Here is a 25,910-nt window from a genome sequence, read left to right as displayed (position 1 = left end):
GCGATGGAAGAAACTGTTAATCAAGAGCAATTGGCTGTAACCTCGTTGGATTTGAACATATTTTGTATGATCTTGTTAATAAATATTTTTTAGGTAGGCCTCACTATACAGGTTGGGTGAGGTCAGGTGATGGCCATGCCCTTCCCCAAGGCATCTCAACTCCACAAATAAAAAATTCATTTTACTCCAATTACAGAAACCCCTAGCTATGTACCTTAGAAAGGGCATTTACTAGTCCAGAAAAGTTAATTACAAGATATAGATGACAACTAAAATTCACTATTATGATTACACCCACTAAAACAATGATGTATGACATAAACAATCCAAATGTTCTCTATCCCAAAAAATAAATAAATAAATAAATTATTGCGAGCTTATCAAGTATTTCTTACTCCAAAAGGTATGAAACAACATAAGGCAATTCAAGAAAATCGTAATCAATACAAGCAACTCACACCTTCCCCTTTCAAAAGGTTATATAGATCACTTAAAATCCTTTGACAACCTTAACTTACCGAAAATTGGGTTGTGAGAATATTTTTGAAACAATAACACATCAATCAAAAAGTTTGTCATGAAGTGTTCTTTAATTAAAAAGATTTTTTGCAACGAACTTCAGCCATTCAATATTTTAGGTCAGAATAACCCCCATATGGTTGGCTATAGGGATAATTCAAATTGTCACCCTAGGAACCAATTTGAGACTTTTGAGTTAGGAAGCATGATCATGGTCGAAAAAGTTTGAAAAGAGAAATTTAATCATAGTAAGAGTTGATAAATACAATCAGGTATAGGCAAGATAACACAATTGTTATCCAAAGAATGTTTGGCAGTGTATTTTTTCTAATGTAGCAACAAGCAGATTTTCTGTTTTACATATACGGAAGTTTTTTAACAGATATGTTTTAGAGGATATCTCTAGCCTAGCACTAAGTTTTGGCATATGGAAGGGTGATATGGTAATTTAAACCATATGGATATTTACAAAATGGTCTAGGGTTGGCTGCATGTTGATTTTACACTCGGATTTAAGAATATATGCTCCCATGTATTGGCATATTTGCTTGTATTTTCACATTCCTATTTCTTTTTTTTTTGCTAGAAATCAAAATTGTATTAAAATGGAGAATAAAAAAGAAATAAGGGTACACCAAGAAAAAACCAAAGCAAAAGAAAGGACCCCACCTTCGGCATTGCCATCAACAGGGTCCTCCAAAGCTATCTACAGAATCTAAATCTTGGTTTGGAGAAAGAATCCCATCTAATCTCCTCAATAATATGAGTAGGAAATTCCTCCATAGTTCCAGATAATCCTGTTTTTGCAGCTGATTTTGCAAGGTAATCCGCAATAGGATTGGCTTCCCTATAGCAATGAGAAATCTTCCAGGATATAGAATTGAGGTAGTGCTGCAAAGAGAGCCACTCTTGCAGGGCAAACCAAGGGAGAGACTTGCCTTGAACAGAGTTGACTACTGCCACAGAGTCAGATTCAATCCACAAGTTTGTAATCCTTTGACCCATTGCATGGCGGATACCATGAAGAAAAGTCATGAATTCTGCATAGTAGTTCGTACTGATGCCAAAGAAATGCTTGAAGGAGAATATAACTTTCCCATTGGAATCTCGAATGACACCCCCTCCTCCTGCTCGACCAGGGTTTCCCATGGAACTACCATCAATGTTTATCTTTGACCAGGCGAGTGGAGGCTTGCACCAAATGACTTCAAGAATGGAAGGAGGGTCGCCTGGAACTGCATGCAACCCAAGTTTCCTGCAGCAAAGAAGATCAGCAGTAGTCCGAATGACCCCTTTTAAGTTGAGATTAGACTCCTTGAGCGTTCTCAATATTTTCATGAATAGCAGAGAGGCATCCGAACTCTTACCACCATGCCGTCGATGATTCCTTTCTTGCCAAATAGTGTCGGTCACTATAATCAAACCAGCCGCCCTCACATTCCTATTTCTTATAAAAAAAGAAAAACAACTTTTTAATTGGATTTTCAAAGCTTTATTTTTCCACACAGCTGACTCCTTTTTAGTAAAACTTGGAATATGAGGAGTGAACCTTGGGTTCTACTTGCGCACAAAATTTCATCTCCATCCAATGTGCCTCTTGGTGGATATTTGTGGCAATTTAAAGATATTGTCAGACCCAAAGTTTAAAATATCTGTATCAAGTAGCATATCAGAAGGATGATTTTAAGAAACATAACATATTTTATCAAGAGACATAAATACACGTGGAAATTCTCAAGAACTGTATGAAAATGTTTAGGATGCATAAAAAATACAGATTTGAAGCATAAAACACTATAAAGAAGTAATAAATAAAATGAAAAAAGAAGCTTAAAGGGCAGCACAAGCACTATGCCTAAACAAAGGGGGAGAGCTGAAATGACAGCCCTGCCTCTATGAAAAGCAGAAATCTCACAATTGTTGATGCTTTTGCGTGCTGTCCCATTGGCCCTACATTAGCACTGGGGCCGTGCTGTCTTTTATGGGACTCTCTCGCATATAAAATATATTATGTATAAAAATAAAAAAAAAAGTACGAAGAAATAAGTACATATAATTGATTATGTATAAAGGATAAAGTTTCTTATATATAATAATACCAAAACAATATAACATTTTCAGTTCTGGGAAGATTTATGGTTTAGATGCACATCATTAAAACAAAATCTAGTTTGATGCAATCATTCCTTTTTTTATTTTATTTTTTTGGCATGCAATCATTTAGGTTGTTTTTTAATAATTTAGTGATTTATTGAAAAAAAAAATCAATATTTAAGCAAAAAATCAAAGTTTTGATAAACAATTATAATTATGCAAATCTAATTGCAATCCTTGATTGCAAGCTATTTAATTCCCAAATGATAATGAAATCAACACTACTAAAATCACTTTTTCTAGTACAAGCAAAGAATCACGTTAATTTTTCCAAAATAAAACTCTATTAGATTCTCTTACACAAGCTATTGGTAAGTATTTTGCTGATGTGACAAATCGTGTCTTATAGTTTATAAGAGATGTATTGGATGTAACGATAGGGATCGACTATATTGGGTACCTATCAACTCGATAAATTCGATACATTCGTTTTAGATATAGTATCAGTACAATATCATATCGATACCTTAAAGATATGATGCGTCCTCTCTTAAGATCTATAGACATGTGTGAAGAAAAAGATTTCCCCTCTCATCTTTATCCTTTACCTCTATACTAACTGAATGTTCTAAACCCCCCCACACCCCCCCCCCCCAAAAAAAAAAAATTACGCCAACCCAAATAATTACAGGAAGTCAAAATCTACTTTACTGTCTTCTCCCAAAGAAAATGTCATACTTAAAAAATTAATACACCTCAATCTAATGCAACATATTTACATCCGACTATTCAAAACTTGCTCATTTAGCCTTTCAAAAAACTAGAGCTACATCTTTGAGTATACTCCTTAACAAGCTTCGCAAAGGACGAGGACTTGTTCTCTAGCAATTTGGCTGGGGAATCATACTCCAATATAAGACCTGCTTAATATAAGAAAACATGTCAACTAGATTAAGCAAGCACTAGACATAAGAAGACTATTACCAACTCAATTGAATCCATTTTTGCATTGTACTAATTGCTGGTGACTAACCATTATCGAGGAGGAGGACCATATCGATATCAAGAATTGATGTTATCCTATGTGCAATTGTGATGACAGTAGACCCTGAGAAGTGTTGCCTAAGGGTTTGCTGAATTAGATAGTCGGTCGCAGTATCCATTGATGCAGTAGCTTCATCAAGTACTAACACTTTGCTCCTCTTAAGTAATACCCGTCCTAAACAGACTAGCTGCCTTTGACCCATGCTCCAATTCTCTCCATTCTCAGTTACTATAATAGCCACCATATGAAAATGGGTTAGCTATGTAAGATATTCTCTTTCCTCACTTTTTTTTTTTTTTTTGGGAAAAGGGTTGCGGTTGGGGTTGGGGGTTGGGGGATGGTTTTGCACTAGAAGTTAAATACATCATATAATAAAATTTTGATTTAAAAAAGGATTGTGCACAGATAGATTGCTGTAGGGAAACTTTGGTATAGAGTGGTATAAGAATAACCAACCTGAAGAATCAAGCTTCCCTTCCTTCTTTCTAACTTCATCACCAAATTGGCATCTATCTAAAGCCTAAGAGAACAAAAGACCAGTGTCAACTTATGATCTTGCTTGATTATTCAAGATGACATAGAAATGATCATTAAAGATGAGCTAAGAAAAAGATTAAATGAACAAAAAAAGGGGGTGCAAAGTGGAAATGGAAAATAAGGCAATAAAACAGTGCACTTCCTAGGTACCAATTTAAAGAATATTTTAGGCCGAACTTAGCCCAAAGGTGATCTAATGCATCAATGAAATGATTTGAAAATTGTATTAGAGAATAAAAAGAATATGACCACAAGAAAGGATTTCATAGAGATGCATGTCCTAATCACTTAATTAGTCAATTGCATGTGTTTGTTTTGCGTTCAACTCCTCAGTAAGACAAATGTTTTTCTATCCTATTTTTGTTATTAATAAAAATTATTCATCAAATGAAAAAAAAAAAAAAAAAAAAAAAAAACCCACCTCCCAAATCTGTTCATCAGTGTATTCTTCAAGTGGGTCAAGATTGCTTCTTAGGGTCCCCTCAAACATTGTCGGGTCTTGTGGAATTATGCTCAATCTTGATCGTAAGTTATGAAGGCCAATCTTAAAAATATTGATACCATCTATGCAAATTTTACCGGCTGCAGGTTCAAGCATGTGGAAGAGAGCTTGTACGAGAGTTGATTTACCACTTCCTGTTCTTCCAATGATACCAATCTTAATCCCTTCAGGAAAAGTGCATGTGAGACCTCGCAAGACAAGAGGAAGATGTGGGGCATACCGGACCTACATACATATTAAATAATCAAACTTTAGAGCTTAATCCGTAAGAGCAAAAAAATGTCCAAAATAATTAGGATTTAGAGGATCTATTTCATAAGATGAGGAAATAAGTGAGAGGAAAAAGACATCAGGAACTTAGATTAAGAATATTACTTGCAAACCAACAATATCAACTTTCCCTTGTGATGGCCATTCATCATCTGGCTTATTTTGTTCTACCAACAAAGGGGGTTCACTAGGGATGCAGGCATACTGTAGTATCCTCTCAACAGATACGATATTATTCTCAAGACTGCAAAGATCCCATATAACCCCATGCATACTGAAACGAAGCCCATATGTGACTGCTAAACCCATAACACCTTCACGAAAGAAAAGAGAATAAATTAAATTAAAAAAACATTCTTTCATGTGAGCAATCAATCATAATTGTCGTAAATGATGGTTTTATAAGATGTCAAAGTTCAACTTTTTACCAGGACTGATATCTCCCTTCGGCATTGAGATCAAGAAAACCAAAAAGACAGCATATGTGATCGATGCCAACATATCCATTCGGAAGCATAACCATTCCATTGCACCAGAAAAATGAAACTTGGGCCGGAAATAGCCATCCACAAGCTTGAGATTTGTATCCATAAACCTTTCTTCTTGATCGAAACACCTAATTGTAGTTGAACCTAAACTAGATTCAGCAAAATGTTGTGTAATTGGAGCTTGACATACTCCAGTCAGTCGTGATAGTTCTCGTGCTACAGATATGTAGTATTGCTACAAGACAGTTCATATAAATGAAATTAGGTACAATATGGAAAAAAAAAAAAAAAAAACATAAGTGTAATGAATAATGTATAGTTAGTTATAGAGATGATATAGACTTTTTATATGAAGTATTCTTACATTAATTGCTTACATAAGTGTATGAATGAAATGGTAAGAAAATATTTTATCCTATTTTATTTACTTAAGTTATTATATGGTTATATTTTGTATTTAAATTAGATGTTGATATTCTATCTTCAAAATTTTTTAAATGAATAGTTTACTTGACATGAACGCAATTGTATACAAATTTTATTTTTTTTAACCAAATAATCATATTATCAAATTTCAAATACAACTAATACCACATGTATTCATATCCAATTTTTTGCTAAATTTAATGATGCATTGGACAAAGGCCTTATTCATTGTTGCCAAAAGCACATGAACATGTAGTTTAATGCTAAAATGAAGCGAAGTGCAACCTATGCACTTTAATTATGCTAAGTGTGATTCCTTGAATGCTAAGCATAAAGTATTTCCTATGCCTTTCATTTCGAAAAGAATGAGTAATGCAAAAACGGGGTTTAAAAAAACCCTGTTCGGTTCGCTTAATGGGCCCACCAAATAAGATTACTCAATAATCAAGATACAGTGGCGGTATTGTAAATAAAAAGAAGTTATAAAGAGAGTGGCAGAGTTGTAAATAACCAGATTACTAATGAGCTCTATGGGAGATGGGACGTAAAGGGAATTAATAATTATTTGGTGGGGATAATCTAGGAAGCAAAATAGAAGTATAGGATATCAGAGAATTAAAGGCAAGTAGAAGGGTATAATAGGAAATCAGAAAAAGGGAATAAAACACCATACTCCCTTGTAAGAACCAGAAACCAAGCCCTGAGCATGGGATTTAAGGAGGAAGAACTCCCTTGTAAGAGCTCAGATCGATCTGAAATTTGGGATGATGGGTTGCAACTCATAGCCCTACCAAAAACAACACATGGTCTCCTTAGACAACAAGCAAACCAGAAGTTCTAGAGATCTGAAACTGAGCTCTACGGTGAAGTTATGTTCAAACCTACAACCGAAGTTCTTTCTTTTGATGAGAGGGACTTCTGGAACCAGGGTTTGGGCCTCTTAGGGAAGAGCAACCTTCGCATAGAGTTTCAGTTCCAGCAAATTAAAGGTGAGGGAGTCGATCCACTTGTTTGGTGCTGCAACTGTCGCCCAAAAATAGGGGTTCGACCAGCAAGAGAGAGAATGATAAGAAGAAGAAGAACAACAACAAAGGAAGATGAAGAAGAAGAAAAAGAAAGGAAGGGAGGAAGTCACACAAAGCCATAGCCACGTAGGCTCTCAAAACTATTCCACTCAAATTTCTTATCCAAAATCTGAATTGCTCCATTGATTACATGTCTAATATAAAGAAAATAAAAATAATTAATGAAAATTACTTGAAAGGAAACTACTCTAAAATTAGAAACTAACTAATTCCAAAAGAAATTATTTCTAAAACAAATAAAGTCAAATATCCTAAGATTGCTTCCCTAATTATCAACTACCAACCCTTGCCAGACCAGAATGTTGGTTTGGGCTGGTTGTGTCTTAGCTTACGCCTCCATAGTGGGTCAGTTCTATCTAGCCAAGACAAGGCATCTGCATCAATGAGGATGTGAAGTAAATATGGAAAGAAAGGAATGAGGAAGATGAATTTTCTATTGAATTAAAGAAGGTTCAAGATATGATAGAGGATGGGAACCCTGTTCTCGCATGAGAAAAGAGGTCCTGGTAAGTTTAATCTTGGATCAGCTGCTGAATTCCAGGCAATGGTTGATGCGTGTGAATTGCTTTCTATCCCTTCTCAGGGAAAGAAATTCACTTGGACTAATAACCGTCGAAGGGGTCATGCAGTTGCAGTGTTGGATCGGAGTTTTTGTAATGGGAAGTGGATAGATGTGTTTAGAAATGTGAAGCAGCGTGTTTTGGTGTCTTCGGTATCAGATCATGCTCCTTTAATGGTTGTCTCTGATGATGTTCAAAGACCTACAAATATCCCCTTTAGATTCCATAGCTTTTGGATGGAAAATGATCAATTTATCTCTGTGGTTGAGGAAGCTTGGAAAACTTCGATAGGGGGTAATCCAATTTTCGTTCTGGCACAAAAATTAAAGCAGGTCAAGGAGAATTTAAAGGTTTGGGCGAGGGCCAATTTTCCTAACCTGAATGATGAGGTCGATAAAGCAAAACTGGAATTAAAGAAGGTTCAAGATATGATAGAGGTGGCTGGGATGAATGATGAATTATTTAACAGAGAGGCAGATGCAAAAACAGTATTATTGAAGGCCAACCAAATGTACGAGAAGTTGTGGGCTGAAAAAGCTAAACTGAGATGGATGAAAAATGGAGATTGTAACTCGAAGTTTTTTCATCTCTCCGTGAAGCTTAGGAGGTTGAAAAATCAGATCACCTCCCTAAAAAAGGAAGATGGAACTTGGGTTTCAGACCAACAGGGAATATCGTTTTATGTCTCTGATTTTTTTGAGAAATTTCATGAGGCTGATGAAATCACGGTTCATAATGACCTTCTTGATAATATTCCCAGAGTGTTGGAGGAGGAGGACGTGGCAGGATTGGAGATTGTCCCGAGTGGGGACGAAATAAAACAAGCTGTTTGGGATTTAGATCCTGTAAGCTCTCCAGGTCCTGATGGGTTCCCAGGTAGTTTCTTCAGGCGATGTTGGACTATTGTTGAGGGTGATTTTTGCAGGGCAGTGAAAAAATTCTTTGAGGAAGGGCGGCTTCCTAAAGGAATAAATAATTGCTTTATTTCATTGATCCCCAAAGTTGAGGAGGCGGCCTCTCTAGATAGGTTTCGACCTATATGTATGGGGAATTTTTATTGCAAAGTGATATCAAAAATTCTATCTTCAAGATTACTTGTTGTTTTGCCTAAATTGATTTCGGAAGAGCAAGGCGCTTTCCAGCAGGGTAAAATAATTTCAGCAAATATCAGCCTCGCCTCAGAACTGTCAAATTTGATGCATTCTTCAGTTAGGGGTGGTGGAATGGGACTGAAGCTCGATGTTCAAAAGGCGTATGACTCTCTAGCTTGGGAATTCCTCTTTGCAGTTCTGTGCAAATTTGGGTTCTCATCTAGGTGGATTTCTTGGATTCACAACCTTCTTCTATCCTCCAGAGTATCAATTTTGGTGAACGGTGGCCCGGTGGGGTTCTTTGGGGTTGGTAGAGGTCTCCGACAAGGAGATCCTTTGTCTCCCTTTTTATTTATTCTGGCAGAAGAGGTTCTCTGTAGAGGTCTTAGAAGCATGGTTAGAATGGTTTGATAAAGTCTCTTCCTGGGCCTCGAGGTGTGTTAACTCCCTCCCATTTATTGTTTGCTGATGACATTTTCATTTTCATTAATGCATCTGCTCAGTTTGTCAAAAATCTTAAGGCTTTTCTTGATAAATATCAGGCATTCTCTGGCCAGATATTTAATCTAGAAAAAAGTAGTTTGTTCTTTGGAAAGGTTGCCCCTCACAGGAAACATTTTATAAGTACTTTTATGGGAATCCAATCTGCAAGGCAGCCTACTAAATATTTAGGTGTGGAGCTCTTCAAGGGGAGAGTTCAACGGGACCACATGTTACCGCTGATGGATAAAATCAAGAAGAGGTTATCGGGATGGAAGGGTCGGATTCTCTCCATGGCTGGTAGGGTGGAGCTGGTTAAATCAGTGATTTCAAGCATACCAATTCATAATTTCGGGATTTATTGGTGGCCAGGAAGCTCAATAAAATTAGTAGAAAAGTGGATGCGAAACTTCATATGGTCTGGTGACATGGAGACAGGGAAGAAGATAGTGGTGAAGTGGGATGAGGTATGTAAACCTACCAGGGAAGGCGGTCTTGGCATTAGGAGGTTGCGAGATGTTAATTTTGCATGCCTGTGCAACTTAGCATGGCAAATCAAACATGGAAATTCTCTAATGAGTGTTTTCTTTCGTGCCCGTTTTCTGAAGATTGATGGTTCGCTGAAAACTACCTACCTTTCCTCTTCGATATGGCCTGGTCTTAAAAAGGTGTGGCGGTGGGTACAGTCTCATGAGCAATGGACTGTTGGGAATGGTCAGAGGATAAATTTTTGGAAAGATAGCTGGCTGGGAAAGAAGTCTATTGAGGAGATGTATGGTTTGCAGTTAGATATCTTAGATTCGATGCAGGCAAAGGTTTCTGATTTCATTTGCCAAGATGAGTGGAATTTTCCCCAGGTGAGCTCTGAATTTTTTCAAAATATCTTTGATCAGGCCAAGGATATCATAATTTCAGATCTGGATGATATTTGTCATTGGGAATTAAATTCATCTGGATTTTTTACAATAAAATCGGCTTGGGAAAAAGTAAGACGGGAATCGCCAAAGGTGGGGTGGTATTCATTGATTTGGAATTCTCATCTTCAGCCTCGCCAATCGGTGTTTGGATGGAGAATGTTGAAAAATAAGCTCGCTACTGATGATAATGTGAAAAAGAGAGGGGTTCCATTGCCATCTCAGTGCACTCTCTGTGGCATAGCGGAAGAGTCAATAAATCATACCATGTATGAATGCTCTTTTGCAGTTTTCATGTGGCAGAAATTTTGTTGTTGTTTTGGGTTTAGGTGGCCTGGATTTGAAGGAGTTGAAAGTTTGATAGCTTGGTGGAAAGATCAGGCCAAGAAGACCATCTTTAAAGGGGTGTGGCTGAAGGGTTTTGTTTTAATCCCTTACTTTTCTTGGTTGGAGAGGAATGGAAGAAAATTCGAAGGAATCTCAAAATCAAAAGAGCATTGTTTTGGCCAAGTGAAGAGAGAAATTAGCTGCCAAGAGCTGGTTCATTCAGGGGCAGCCATCTCAATTTCGGATCATGTCACTGCAAGAAGATTGGGTATTTCAGGGGTGCGGAGAAGGCCTCGGGAAATCTTCAATATTTTCTGGTGCCCTCCTAATCCAGGTTGGATAAAAATCAATTCGGATGGTTGCTCTATTGGTAATCCAGGGAAGTCTGGAGCAGGGGGAATCCTTCGCAATGAAAAGGCAGAGGTAGTGGCAAATTTCAGAAAATTTCTAGGAACTCGCACAAATTTTGAGGCTGAATTTTTAGCGCTTATGATAGGGATTGAATTAGCTAAGCAGCATAATGTGAAACGGCTCTGGATAGAATGTGATTCAGTTGCAGTTGTGACTATTTTTCAGAAGAGGCAAAGTCCATGGATAGCTCGGCAAAGATGGATAAATTGTATTTCTTATTTGGAGGATGTGGAATGGAAAATAACGCATTGCTATAGGGAAGCAAATTCAGTGGCGGATTTTTTGTCAAAGTCAGCTGCTCGTTTTGAAGTGTCAGAGCCGATTTCAATTTGGCCAACTCTAGTTCAAATGGAATTAGACATGGATGCATCGGGTCGGCCTAGGTTCAGATTCACCTAGGAATTTCTTTTCTTTCCAGATTTTTTGTTTTTGGTGGAGTTGGGTAGTTGCGTAATTCTGCTGATGGCAATGCCGAAGGTGGAGTTTCTGCTTCTCCCTCTCTTCTTAGTGTGAGTGTTGGGTATTTCTCCCTTCCTCATCTGATGTACTATATTTCTTTTTTCTTCTTTTTCATTTTAATATACATGACTTTTTAGCGAAAAAAAAAATATTGTGGTAATTTATTCATCCAAAAAAAAAAATTTGTGGTAATATTTCTAGGTGGTCCTCACCTAGATAAGATTCTCTCGACTAGTCAAATATTTTGCCACATGTCAGTTCCATTAAAGCTTAAGTTTTGATGATGTGAATTTCCAAATCACCACCTATCCATCTATCAAATTTAGGATTTAGATCCTCTCCAGCCGAGGGATGGCTGAAAAGGAATTAGAAAGACACATAATAGGAGAGAGAAAGTGAAAACCCATCCCTCTCGCTCCCAAAACCCTAGTGACATATTAAAGCAAGGAGGCCGCAACTTGGAGCAATGTGGCCATTAGGTTGGCTGATCCCCCTCCTTTCCTCCTCTTTCCCTCACCCGTCGCCTTCTCCCCCTCTCTTTTCTCTTCTCTTCCCTTCTCCCTCCCTCCATCCTCCTCCACTCTTCTTCCCCTTTCTATGCATCTCCCCTTCCCCTCTCCCTTCTCTTTCTTCTTCTCATGCCCTCTCCCTTCTTCCTTCTCCTCCTCTCTCCCTCTCCCTTCGCCTTCTCCCCCTCTCTCTTCTCTTCTCTTCTCTCTGCCTCCCTCCTCCACCGCTCTTCTCCCCCTTCCTTTACAACTCCCCTTCCCCTCTCCCTTCTTCCTCTTATTCTTCTCTTGCCCACTCCCTTCTTCCTCCTCCACCCCCTTTCGCTTCTTCTCCCACACTTGCTAGCGTCAATCATCTCAATCAGTGTTGAGACAGAAGCAACCACTCGGCTTGTCTTCCCGTCGGCTTCATGCCCTACTTGGCATGTAGATGACTTGGTGTTGGCCCCTATTGTGCTAGCTGCTTCCTAGTTGCCATCCCTCCAGGCCTCTCCCATCAGACCTACTGTCTACCCTTTCGATTGACCATCAGGCTCATTTGGTCCGTCAGTTGGTTGTCTGCTTTTCCAGTTCTACCTCGCGGTTCGCTGCTCGCCTTGCCTACAATCCTTTTGGATGCTACTCTCACCAAGCCTGCTATCTTGTTGGTTGTCTCTCCTTCCGAATGTTGGGCTCGCTTGATCTATCTGCCTACTACAACATTGGCCTCTACTCTCATTGTCTACATGCCCTGGTGGCCCTGTCGGCCATGGGGAACTTGCCTTTTGGTCTATTGGTTAGCCTCTTCGACACTAGCCCATCGGACCATTTTTGATTGACAGCCACTATGTTGTTTCCCTTAGAAAGACCGGTGCCCTTTTGCCTTGGACCCCTTCAGCTAGGCAAGATGTCTGCTTGGCCGAGGCCCTTCGTAAGGCCAGCTCCTCCATTGTGGTTGCCTCTTCTCCAGCAAAGCTCCTTCGTGTTGAGATGATAAGGTTAGGGATTGTGGTTCTTCCTAGTTCAGATCAATTTGCCCTTCTCCTCAAGTTAGGTATCCGGGCTGGTTTGTAGAAGTTCTTTAAGGCCATGTGGGCACCTGATTGATGCCCTTTCGGGCTTTTGTATCTCTTTTGGGTTTGTAAATTCCCCTTTTGGGGCTATATTTCCCCTTCCCCCTTTTATAATGCACACCCTTAAAAAGTGAAACACCATGTTTCTCTCTCTTGTTTTGTGTCTTGTTGGTCTCCTCTCCAGCAACCCCCTGCTAGAGAGGATCTGAATCCTCAAATTTGAGCTTCAATTGGTTGAAGAATTTAACTTTTGCAACTTTAAGTAACTTCAGTTCAACCATTGAAAATAAAAGGGTAGAAGTCCAAACATTGTGGGCCATACAATGGTAATTGGGTTCAAAACTTAACACATGATTACTTCAAATGGGGAACAACTATCCAATGATATGTTTGACCAAATCAGCCCTCCACATGAACCAAAATTGTTGGACCATGAAGACAAGGCTTTGTAATGGACTTTTCTCTTTAATCGTTAATATTTATAATTTTTCATTTTAAAACTAATAAATAATTTATTTTTAGAATAACTAACTTACTAATTGTTCAACTAGAGTATAAATGAAAAGTTATTAAGAATTATTAGTTTTTGACTTCTTTTAATTATTATCTTTTCCTTAGGAAATGTAGCCTGAAGGCAATAGAGGTTACCAACCTTGGGAGAAGATGTTAGGAGAGAGAGCGTCTGGCGATTCAGGAGAGAATGGAGCTATGGCTGTGGAGGATGATGATGGAGGTGCTCAGGAATCTCTGGATCGTGGTCCAGAAGGTCCTCCACAGGTTGAAAGGTATGAGGGTGCAGGCCAACAACTTTCATATGCAAAAGCTTTGGGTGTTTCGACATGGTCTGCCATTGACACCTTTCCAGAGCCGATTCAGGTAGGGGGAGAACGACGAGTAGTGATCCCTCAGAGAGACTATGAATCGAAGAGACAAAACTTCCGTTTTGCCTTAATCAGAAGGGTTAACTTCCAGTTGATTTCCTTGGATGCCTTGAGAGGGGAGGCTCAAGAAAAATGGAACCTAAGTCAAGGGGTGCTAATGCATCCGTTGGGAAAAGGATGTTATCTTTCAATTTCAATGCGAGGGCGACAAGGCAGCAGTGTGGCGAAGATCACCCCTTAGGGTTGGTGATCAGGTTATTCGATTTCAACATTAGAAACCTGATTTCAATATTCACGAGAAGCAATCCTTTACAAAACTTGTATGGATACGTTTTCCAGATCTTCCGCTCGAATATTGGCACGAAAATGTTCTATTATCTATTGCAAAGGCGGTAGGGCACCCTGTTGCCTTAGACAGACGAACAAGACAAGGCCTTCTCGGCTATTTTGTGAGGGTGCTAGTGGAGATTGACATCTCTAACTTGGCAGTGAGGGTGGAGGAAGTCCAGGTCGAAAGATTTGAACCAGGCACCTCTCAGGTGTACGGTTTTTGTCAAAAGGTTGTATATGAGGATGGAACGCTATGCCCATTGGAAGCGAGTAGGCCATTTGATTTCCAAATGTAGGCTGAAGAAAGTGGATGATGAAAAGCAGTGTGCGGCTGAGAAATTGGCTAAGGTTCCAGGGGCGGTATACGTTGAAGAAGACAGAGTTGACTCAACCAGGGCCAACTCGGTGGGTCGGCTCTCTCCTATTTTGGAAGGAAATCAACAAGAGCATTCTCAGCAATCTCCTGATAATGGAGAGCATGAGAATGGTATCACTCTTTTCATGAATAACTCTCCCCAATTTCCTAATATTGAAGATGGAGAGATTCAAATTGATTTGGACTCTACAAATTCAAATCTCCCCAATTTAGTAAAGAATGGATTGGCACAAGAGGATGTGGATATGAACAACTATGTGAGTCAGCATGATGTGGACTGGTCTAGCTCTGAGACCGGCTCAGAATATGGGTCTCTCTTAGACCAAGATGAGGAGGAGGAGGGTGAATTGAACCAGAATGGGAACCCGCCTGTCTCTAAAAGAATGCAAAAACAGAACCAAGAGGATGTGACACACTCTCTCCCCATGGACCCTGTGCGTCTTTCCTCACGCCCCAAGAGGACGGGAATGGCCTTAGGCTCTGATCATGGGACTTTGGTTGGTAGGGGAGGCCGATCTTCCTCCAATAGGGACCCTCAGCCCTTTGTTCGAGCTCCAGTGAGTAGGACGGAAGCAGCGATGTTGGGAGTTACAGTGGTGGATGATGCGGTGGCTGCTCTCGAGAAACGCACAGAAGTGGGAGAAAAAAGGAGAAGAAAGAAAAAGCAGAGCGGTCAGGCTTCAAATCCTGACAAAGGTGGTCGCAAAAATTGTTAACCATGCGTGTTATGTTCTGGAACATAACACGTGTCCGAAAGGAGGTTGGTAGGAGGGCTTTGAAATTTCTCCTCAGAGAATCTTCGCCAGAGATTCTCTATGTGGTTGTGCCGATGGTTGAGGTCAGTAGTTTTCCTTTATTATTTTTTGATAAATTGGGTTATGCGGCTGAGGTGATTCCCAATAATCGTCAAGATAGGGTGCCCAATATTTGGGTTATCTGGAAGCGAGGTATGGCTCGTCCTTCCCTGGTTTCAATGTCAGACCAACAACTCACTGTTGAAATTGATTGGATGGGTAAAAGAGTTCTCATGTCTTTTATTCATGCCAGTTGTTTCAAAATTGAGCGTCGATCTCTTTGGTCTGATCTTGCTTTGATTTCTACTACTTCTTCTCCATGGGTAGTTATTGGCGACTTTAATGCCACTCTAATGTCTCATAAGAAAAGAGGGCCGGGTAATTTTAATTTGGGATCCGCAGCGGAGTTCCAGGCTATGGTTGACTCATGTATGCTCCTTCCCTGCCTCTCTCAAGGGAAAAAATACACTTGGTCGAATAACCGTAAAAGGGGTAATGTGCTAGCGGTCTTGGACCGGAGTTTTTTATAATGAACAGTGGATTGATGAGTTCAAGAATGTTTCCCAGTGGGTCCTCACATGCTCTGCGTCGGATCACTCTCCTCTATTGATTCAGTCTTCTACTGTTCCAAAACCCCCCAACATCCCATTTCGCTTCCACAGCTTCTGGATGGAGAACAACGGTTTTCTCCTAATGGTGGAGAATGTTTGGTCACAGTCTGTTAGTGGAAATCCGATTTCTAGACTAGCCCAAAAGCTGAAATTTGTAAAATTAGCTGTCAAGGCTTGGGCAAAAGGGCTTTCCCTAATCTAAATGAGGAAGTGGATAAGGCTACGTCAAATTTAAAAAGAGTGCAGGATTCTATTGCTGAATTTGGAATGACCGACCCCCTTTTTAATGAAGAGGCCGATGCAAAAACTTCTCTTGAATGCATCAAAGCTGCATGAGAAAATGTGGTATGAGAAAGCAAAGATCAAATGGTTAAAGAATGGGGATCGGAATTCAAAAATTTTCCATCTCTCGGTTAAAATTAGAAGATTAAAAAATCAGATTAGCTCTCTGCGGCGTGAGGATGGTTCTTGGATTTTGGAGCATCAAGATTTGGCCAATTATATGGTCAACTATTATGAGAATTTCCACTCTCATACTCCGATATCTCCTCATCATTAGTTGCTCGACCAGATCCCAAGAATATTATCTGATGACGATAATTTTTTTCTGGATGCCATTCCTACCAGAGAGGAAATCAAGCAGGCGGTGTGGGACCTTCATGCAGATAGCTCTGCAGGGCTTGATGGCTTCTTAGGTCATTTTTTTAGAAGGTGTTGGGACATTGTGGTGAAGGACTTTTGTTGGGCAATTTTTTATTTTTTTTGGTAGGAAAGATCCCTAAAGGGGTCAATAATTGTTTCCTCACCTTGATCCCTAAAATTAATGGTGCACCATCCTTAGATAAATTTTGACCCATTTGTATGGGGAATTTTTTTTGTAAGGTCTTATCCAAAATTTCTGCCACGAGATTAACTTCTCTTCTCCCAAGGTTAATTTTTGCAGAACAGGGTGCCCTTCAGAAGGGTAAAATCATCTCATCAAATATTGGCCTAGCGTCCGAGCTAGCTAATTTGATGCACTCTGCAGTAAGGGGAGGCAATATGTGCATAAAGCTGGATGTGCAAAAGGCTTATGATTCCCTTTCTTGGGAATTTTTATTTGCCACGTTAGAAAAATTTGGCTTCTCGCCAAAGTGGATTAACAAGGTTCACCAGCTGCTTATTTCAACAAGGATTTCTATCTTATTGAATGGAGGTCCAGTGGGATTCTTTGGGGTTGGCTGTGGTTTGAGACAAGGGGACCCCATCTCTCCTATTCTGTTCATTTTGGCCGAAAAAGTGCTATGTAGAGACCTCAAAAATATGGTTGTGGAAGGTAAGATGAAATCTCTCTCGGGTCCGAGAGGTGCTGTTACTCCCTCTCATCTGCTTTTCGCAGACGACATTTTCATTTTTATGAATTGTTCTGCCACTTATGTTAAGTAGCTCCATGCTTTTTTATCCAAGTATCAGGAGTTCTCTAGTCAGAAGATAAACTTGGAGAAAAGCAAGATATTTTTTGGGAAAATTGCTCCTCATAAAAGACAATTTATTACTGAGTATTTGGGATTGGCAGCGGCTACCCTTCCCACCAAATACCTGGGGGTGGAGATCTTTAAAGGAAGAGTGAAAAATAACCACCTTCTTCCTCTTCTGGATAAGATAAAAGGTAGACTTGCAGGATGGAAAGGGAAACTCCTATCTATGGATAGGAGGGTGGAACTTGTTAAGTCGGTCATTTCTAGGAGTCCAATCCATAACTTCTCTATATATTAGTGGCCTGAAGGATCGATGAAGTTGGTGGAGCGTTGGATGCGAAATTTTGTCTGGTCATGGGATATGGAGGTCTCGAAGAAGATTGTGATTAAATGGGATAAGGTGTGTAAACTAAAAAAAGAAGGTGGTTTGGGCATCAAAAGATTGCGTGAAGTGAACTTTGCTTGTTTGTGTAAATTGGCGTGGCAGATTAAGCATGAAGACTCCATCATGAGCAGATTCTTCAAGGAACGGTTTATTAATGTTGATGGTTCGCTGAAAATGGGATATAAATCCTCCTCCATATGGCCTGGCTTGAAGAAGGTGTGGAATTTTATTTCCGAACATGAGCAATGGATTGTAGGTAATGGGGAGAAAATCAATTTCTGGCTGGATCGGTGGCTAGACTCGAAGTCTATTGCAGAGCTCTCCAATCTGGATCAATCCCTTTTCTCTGGGACTAAGGTGAAAGTTGCAGATTTTATTGATAATTTCTCTTGGAATTTTCCTCCAATCGACTCTATTTTCCTTGCCCAAAAGTGGGACCAAGCAAAAAATATTCTCATCCAGATTGGAGAAGACTCTTGTGTTTGGCGGTTAACCTCTTCAGGTGTTTTCTCTATAAAATCAGCTTGGGAAGAATATAGGGAGAAACACCAAAAAATTAGTTGGTATTCTCTTATTTGGTGTTCTGGTATTCAGCCAAGACAAGCTACTTTTGCTTGGCGAATGATACAGAATAAATTGCCAACCGATGACAATGTTTGTAAAAGAGGAATTCCCCTTGTATCTCAGTGCTCGCTATGTGGAAAAGAGGAGGAATCGTTGATCCATATTTTCTACAAATGTGAATTTTCTTCTAGCATATGGAGAGATTTCTGCTTTGGCTTTGATGTGCAATGGCCTCCATTTGTGGACGTGGATAATCTCTGCGCGTGGTGGAAACAAACTGCTAGAAAGTGTTATTTTAAAAGAGTGTTGCTAAGTGGCTTCTCCCTTCTTCCATATTTCATATGGTAGGTAAGGAATGCAAGACGATTTGAGGAAAAATCGGTAACAGCCAATCACTGTTTTGCAATGGTTAAGAGTGATATCAGCCTCCAGGAGATAGCGGTTTCTGGATCCCCCCTCCCTTTCGAGGCACTTCTTTGTGCGTGACGGCTAGGTATTTTTAAAATTCCCTATAAACCCAGGGAGATCTTAGAAGTTTTCTAGTGTCCTCCCCCTCTAGGATGGGTAAAGCTTAACTCTGATGGGTGCTCCCTAGGGAACCTAGGAAAGGCAAGGGCTGGTGGATGCTCCGGAATGATAAAGCTGAGGTGATGCAATCCTTCAGACAATTTTTGGGAGTGCACACAAACTTTGAAGCTGAAGTCCTAGCAGTTATTTATGGTCTGGAAATGGCTAGAGCGATGGGTATTACCCAATTATGGGTTGAGTGTGACTTGGTGGTCGTGGTTCTTCTTATTTCTCTATGGAAAGTCCCGTGGTATGTGCTTCAGAGGTGGATGAGCTTAGGCCCGTACCTGCAGTCCATAACTTGGAAGATTACTCATTGCCTACGTGAAGCTAACCCAGTGGTTGATTTCCTTGCAAAGTCTGCTGCAAAATTGGAAGAGTCTTCTCCAGTAGTTTCCTGGCCCACGCTAGTTGCCATGGAGTTAGATGTTGATAGGCACAATCTGCCTAGATACCGTTTTAAATTATGGTGTTTTTGTTGCTTTTTCTATTTTTTGGTTTGGCCGGGTTTTAGCTTTGATTTCTTCTCTGTTAATGGCAATGCTGAAGGTGGATTAGTCTTCAACTAATTCCATACAGCTTGTTCATTTTCCATGTACATTCTTTTTTTCTTTTCCCCTCTTTTTTAATACATATGATCTTCTAGCAAAAAAAATTATCTTTTCCTTAGTAAAAACTTCAATTGATTGAGCTACGAATAGAGCTACAAGCCATATTATATTTTCAACCATATGTAATAACATACTTTACGCATACCAAAAGTGTGGCCACATTACTTTAAGTGCACTTTATACTTGACAACATTGGTTTTCTTTTTTCTTTTCTTTACTTTTCTTTTTCTTTTCTTTTTTTTTTTTATTTTTTTATTTTTTTTTGGGTCCTTTTCTCAAACAACTTGGATAAGCAAAAGACTATACCTTCGAATTAATTTACATGAAAATGTGTGATTACAAAAATGGATTTCTTATATATTCTTTATAAATTAAAAAAGAATATCAAAATTTAAATGACCACTTACCCAAGCATACATGCATTCACAAGTAAATCAATTATATTGTGAACAAAGCAAATTCTTTCTACAAAAAAGAAAAAAAGGAACAAAGAAAATTCTGAATTCATTACTAAAAAAAGCATGAACTAACTTGTTTTATGGCATGTTAATTATGGATAAAATATTTTTTAAATTTGATTTAAAATTTTAATCATGAGAAGTGGAAGTGGTTACAAAATTACCTGGTACCAAATGCATGCCACAGTCATCGGAACAAAAACTATCAACATTTTCCATGCAACTTGTGACATTACTGCAATAATTCCCAAAAATTCTGTGATTGAGATAAGAAGTTCTTGAAATTTATGTGGAATAACGGTATCAATTGCACTTTGATCTATGGATGCCTGTTCACATAAATAGAATTTATATAACTTCTAAAATTAAATCAACCTTTAAAGTGATGAAAAAATTCATTTGGATCGAAAGTGTAATTAAGCATATTTACTAACCCGATTTAGAATCCTTCCACTTGGAGTAGAATCAAAAAAAGATAAAGGAGCACGAAAAATGCACAAATGCATTTTGTTGAAGAGCAAAGTGGATGTCTTATATCCAGCAATTATAATGAGCATGGACCTTATAAGTGTACACAAAGAACTTCCAAGGGTTAAAGCAATATAGATAAATATGAGAATAGATCCTCTAACAAGAGGTATTGCATTCTCTAAAACAGGATTAGCCAACACCATCCAGTAACTACTAGATATTAGGAGAATCTCAAAAAGAATTTGTGCCAACAGTATCAATGGTACAAAAGCCCCTTTATATGCAGCCGTAACATATTTCCAGTAGACTAAAGGACTAACTCCACCATTTTCTCTCTTTTCTTCTTGGACAAGCTGCCCTTTTGTCTCTTCTAGTTTTTCTGTTTTGTCATTTTTGGACTCCCTCACCTTATCATCTTGAATAGACTTCTCGCGACAAAACATATTACCATCTTCTTCGCCATCAATTAAATTATCCAAAGCAGCCCCATGTTCGATAGAATTAAGTTTTGCCAAAGATTTTTCATGTGCACCCACTAACTCTATAAAATCAGTGTCTAAACTAAGAACTTCTTCGTACTTTCCTGCATGAGTAATTTTCCCATCTCTCATCACTTGTCAAACAAAAGAAGGTACATAGTCACTCTCAAACAAGGTTGAATTACTAGAAGTAGGGAAAGAAATATGGTATATTCTCACCAGGATAAGATCAGCAGAAGGGAAAAACTCTACTTGTTGGGTAACATAAATTACTGTTTTTGAACCCAAAATTCCCAATAGACATTCCTATAAAAAAGTCAAGTGTTCACATTTAGGCACTCAAAAAGAATTTATGATTACTTAAAAGAACTAAATAGATAAACATATGAATGTAAATTAGATTTCATACTAATAAATAACATTAAACCATAGGTTATACAAGAACATGCATTGCTCAATATCATATGCATATGTCTTGTTTGTGTTAGATGGTCATGATTTCATTTTTCTTAGAAATATTTTTAAATCAACCTCAATTTGTGGTGAACAAAATTAGGATGTAAGCGATGAGATATATAGATTCAAGCCAATCTCATCAAGAAAAGTTTTAGAAGGAGAGCTCAATAAAAAAAATACCTTAAATAGGTGAGTTCCTGTGTGAGCGTCCACAGCACTAAAAGGATCATCAAGAAGATAAATATCAGCATCATGGTATAAAGCACGTGCAATCTGAATTCTTTGCTTTTGCCCACCACTTAGGTTGATCCCTCTCTCCCCTATGATAGTTTGGTCCCCAAAGGCAAACAATTCTAGGTCCTTCTTTAATGAACATGCTTCAATGATCATCTCATACCTTTTCTTGTCCATCTCCTTACCAAACAATATATTGTCTACTATCTTGCCACTCTGTATCCAAGGTGATTGTGCAACATAGGCCTTTGTTCCCTTCAATTTAATAGCTCCAGATACTATTGGCACTTCCCCCAATATGCATGAAAATAGGCTTGACTTGCCTGACCCAACAGATCCACAAATAGCCACTTTCATACCACGTTTCACTTGGAAATTAAGATCTTTTAATGTAAGATTAGGGGAATGAAGATCCCAAGAGAAACTCCCTTTGATATCAACTACAACTTCGGCACTATCTCTTGAAAGGTTATGGACTATATTTTGATGAAGATCATCAAGACAAAGGAATGAGGTTATCCTGTCAAGGGAGACTTTAATCTGAACTATCATGGCAATTGTATCTGGGAGATTATAAATGGGTGTTTGCAACATTTGAAATGTTGCAAGTGCAGATAGAATCTTTCCCGAGTCTAACTGAATTCCCCTAAGCACACAGAACCCAAAAGTAACCATGGATACAAACAAAGGAGTAGAAGAGTAGACAAAGTCAGTGATAGCTGATGTATAAAGCAACTTCTTCAACCATATCTTTCAAATTTCCTAAGATCAATTATCTTAGACAAGAACTTCATCTCCCAACCCTGTAGCTTGAGGATCCTCATATTTCTCAAAGCCTCAGATGTCACCTTCATTCTTCGATCCTTTGAACCCATTAATTCCCCCTGAACTTTCTCCTGTAGTTTTCCTAATGGAACATTTGATAACATCAAAATCATTGTGGCAACAAAAGCTACAAGTGACGCAAGGCCAAGGTTATTGTACAAGTTCAACAAAGCTAGAACAATCTGAACAGGCACCCTCCATATGTCATGCAAATACCAACTAAAAAATCCAGTCCTTTCAACATCAACAGTCATCAAATTGATGTTCTCCCCACTAGTGTGGCCTTGCTTTGATTGACTTGAGAGCCTAAGATTCTTATTATAGATTATTGCAAACAAGGCAGCACGAACCCTATTTCCCATCTTTCGCAATTGAAAGAACAAATGTCTCTCTGATAGGCACCTTACGAACTTTGAAAGAAAGAAAATAAATATCAGCTTATAACCTTTGTATTTTAGTTGGTGAGAACTGTTTAAATATTGAAAAAATTCACGAATAAGGTATGGTCCAACATAAGAAGCCAATGTGCATACAATGAACAATAGGCCCGTCCGTAGAATTTCTTTCCAAGTTAGGAGAATCAATGCCTTCACCAGCTTGAGGGTGCTTAGTTGACTGTCATTACCACAGCTATTACCATCAGATTCGATTTTGTTTCTAAAACAAGAAAAGACCTTACTGGCACTATCATAACTCGCAAGTTGAGGGATGTCTTCCAGATCCAATGTTTTTTTATACCCGAGTGCAACCAATGGACCCATCCAAGCAAAAGTAAAAATACTAAGAAAATTGGCATTTGCATAAGAAGTTACATTCTTCGCATTGACACTTGATCCTTGGCTGTCATCTTCATTGTTTCGATTGGAACTACTTTTCAAAAGAGGCTCCAAATGATGGAAATCTTCATCTTCTCGTACTTTGCCAAACATACCAATGTAACAAATGGATAAACCAGCAAGAATTGATATAACATCAGAAAAACATAGCAGGATTGGTAAGGGAAAGTGTTTCCAATATAAACAAAGATGTATAACAAGATAGGAACAAGACATTAAGAAGTTGAAGGCCCACCAAATCCTCAATATAATAGGGAACTTGCGCTCACTTGAATGAGAAAATTGGATGTGCAAGTAAGCAGAGATCATAAACCAAGTGAGTGTTCTAAATGCAAAATCCAATTGGGCAGCAATCTTTAGATCAGACCAACCATATCTATACCCAGAGAGGTAGTTTGACCCGCATAGGAGAATGTCACAAAAAGACAGACACATGCAGGATATAAGAGCTACCCAATAGTATAAAAAGTACGTATTCTTCAGAGTTGGTTTTGAATTTTCAAGGGTTTGTATCGTGTATCTCTTGCAAGCCCAAGAAATTGGTAGAACTAATAACAAAATTAGGTGCGAAGAAGCAGAAAACCCATGCAGAAAAATGGCTGTAGAAGACTTCAAAAAGAATATCCAAATATCCATATCAATCTTCGATCCTTCAAAACCATCCATGTTTTCAAATATTCTTTTCTTCTTTTTGTAACCTGGTAGCTAAGTTTAGGCAATTTCTTTACAAATCAGATCAGTTTTACCACACACTAAATTGATGCAGGCCCATTTGCAAAAATGTTGTGGAAACTTTAGCAGATAAATACCAATCATTTCCACCTTATGTGCTCCAAAAAGACTTAGACCAATATGAGAATTTCAATATCACCCTTAAATGTAGTAGAACCTGTTAACGAACAAACAAAAAAGAAATTGTTTGAAAATATATAAAGAATAATAGAATCGATAAACTTTTCATTAGAAACCAAGAATGGAAAAAATTACAACGATATATGATTTATTCCATGTTCAGTTAAGAACATCAATAGAGAGAATAGAAAATAAACCATAATTTTCTAACTAATGGTCTCACGGTGCAATCTCTATTTTTGTGAGTCTTCTAACCATAATTTTTTGAAATGTTGTTTCTCAATTAAGGTTTGGTTGGAAGTTTTGAGCCTCTTCAACCAAAGATGGGAGGGTTTCCCCTCAATTGAAGAACTTTTTTATTGGTGGAAGAGAAAGGCCAAGGTGGTTCCTCTGAAGGATTTGTGGATTCCAAAGGTTATTTTGGTTCCTTACCAAATCTGGGTGGAAAGAAGCAAACACCACTATGAGAACCTATCTCGCGGTCCTTCTCGGGTGATGAAGGCGATATCCGTGAACTCCAGGAGATCGCCTCCACTAGTTCGGTTACTTTTTTCTGCAAAAAATCTGAATTTTATTAAAAAAAATAAAAACAAAAAACAAAAAAAAAGAACAAAAGGACCACAATCAACAAAAAAGAACTAAAGAGCTAAAACCCTCACCTTCGGCCTTGCCATCAACAAGGGCGCTCAACAGCCACTATAGAAACTATAACGAGGCCTAGCTAAAGCATCCTTCACCACCTCTTCTTTAATGTGAGTTGGAAGATTTGGAGAAGTAACTGATCTGATTATCTCAAAGAAAATCCAGGAGTCTGCAATGAGATCCTCGACTAGGAAGATTGATGAGATATATTGGTGTTACCCTCCTATAGATTATATAAAGCTGAATATTGATGATAGTTCTCTAGGTAATCTAGGTCTCTGTGGGGCTGGAGGTATTTTTAGGGATAGCAGAGGAGCTACTATAAGATGTTATTCAAAATTTGAAGGTCTGGGAACAAATTTCAAGGCTGAGTTTGTGGAACTTTTTAAAGGTCTACATCATTCTTATGACTTGAGGATTAATAAACTCTGGATAGAGAGTGACTCTCAGTCTATGATCAGTTGTATTAAAAATAATAGAATTTCATGAAAATTTCAGCAGAAATGGATATTCTATGCAAATTATTAGAGAGCATTATTTGGTACATTTCACATAATTACAGGGAAGTCAATGTAGTTGCAGACAGGTTGGCAAAGCATGCAGCTACAAAGAGAATGTCTTCTTGGTGGAACTCCCCTCCTCTGTTTATTTTAAATGATGTATGATGCGATGCTCAAATGAGGCCCAGGTTTAGATTTTGTTAATTTTAATTATCATGTAGATTGGGTGTCTCCCTGGTGATGGCAATGCCGAAGGTGGGAAGATTCTTCTATGATGTTTCGTTCTTTCATCGCTTGTAACTTTTTATCATTTTTCTTATATATTCTTTTGCTGATCATTAACAAAAAGAATAATAATAATAATAATAATAATAAACCATAAAAATATTTTAAAATTAACAGATTGAAGCAAGATGCAAGGAAAGACAAAGAACTTCATATCATAATAACACCAAGTGATACATTGCAATCACGGTTGGAGGAATTGAATTGGCCTATATCGATCGGGTCAGACTGGTAGTATCGAACTTAATGGATCCCTATTCTTGGTTGATACCGTATCAGTTGGTTGGTACGGATGAAGAGTAAAAAGGAAAAGAAAAATGTTTTACATAAAAACCAGGGTTATTCCTGTCCGATCTGGGCCTATTCTGGCCAATCAGGATCGAATCCATATCGGCCTTGACGTAATACCTGATTCTGTGTTATTAAACCCTGATTTTTTTTTTTTCTTAAACCTTGATTGCAATAGATTTCTATAGCAAAATAAAATCCTGAACTTCCCAAATAACAAATCCGTGTACAAAATTTTA

At 38.4% G+C, this 25,910-nt stretch overlaps 1 pseudogene; it reads right to left on the bottom strand.

Moving 5' to 3' along the window:
- Positions 1–3,298: 3,298 nt before the first annotated feature.
- On the bottom strand, positions 3,299–24,733 carry LOC122064948 (annotated as a pseudogene).
- Positions 24,734–25,910: the final 1,177 nt, after the last annotated feature.

Source organism: Macadamia integrifolia, unplaced genomic scaffold, assembly GCF_013358625.1.
Source record: "Macadamia integrifolia cultivar HAES 741 unplaced genomic scaffold, SCU_Mint_v3 scaffold1834, whole genome shotgun sequence".
Classification (NCBI taxonomy): Eukaryota; Viridiplantae; Streptophyta; class Magnoliopsida; order Proteales; family Proteaceae; genus Macadamia; species Macadamia integrifolia.
Note: the sequence above shows the minus strand (reverse complement) of the source record. Positions and strands in the feature narration are given on the sequence as shown.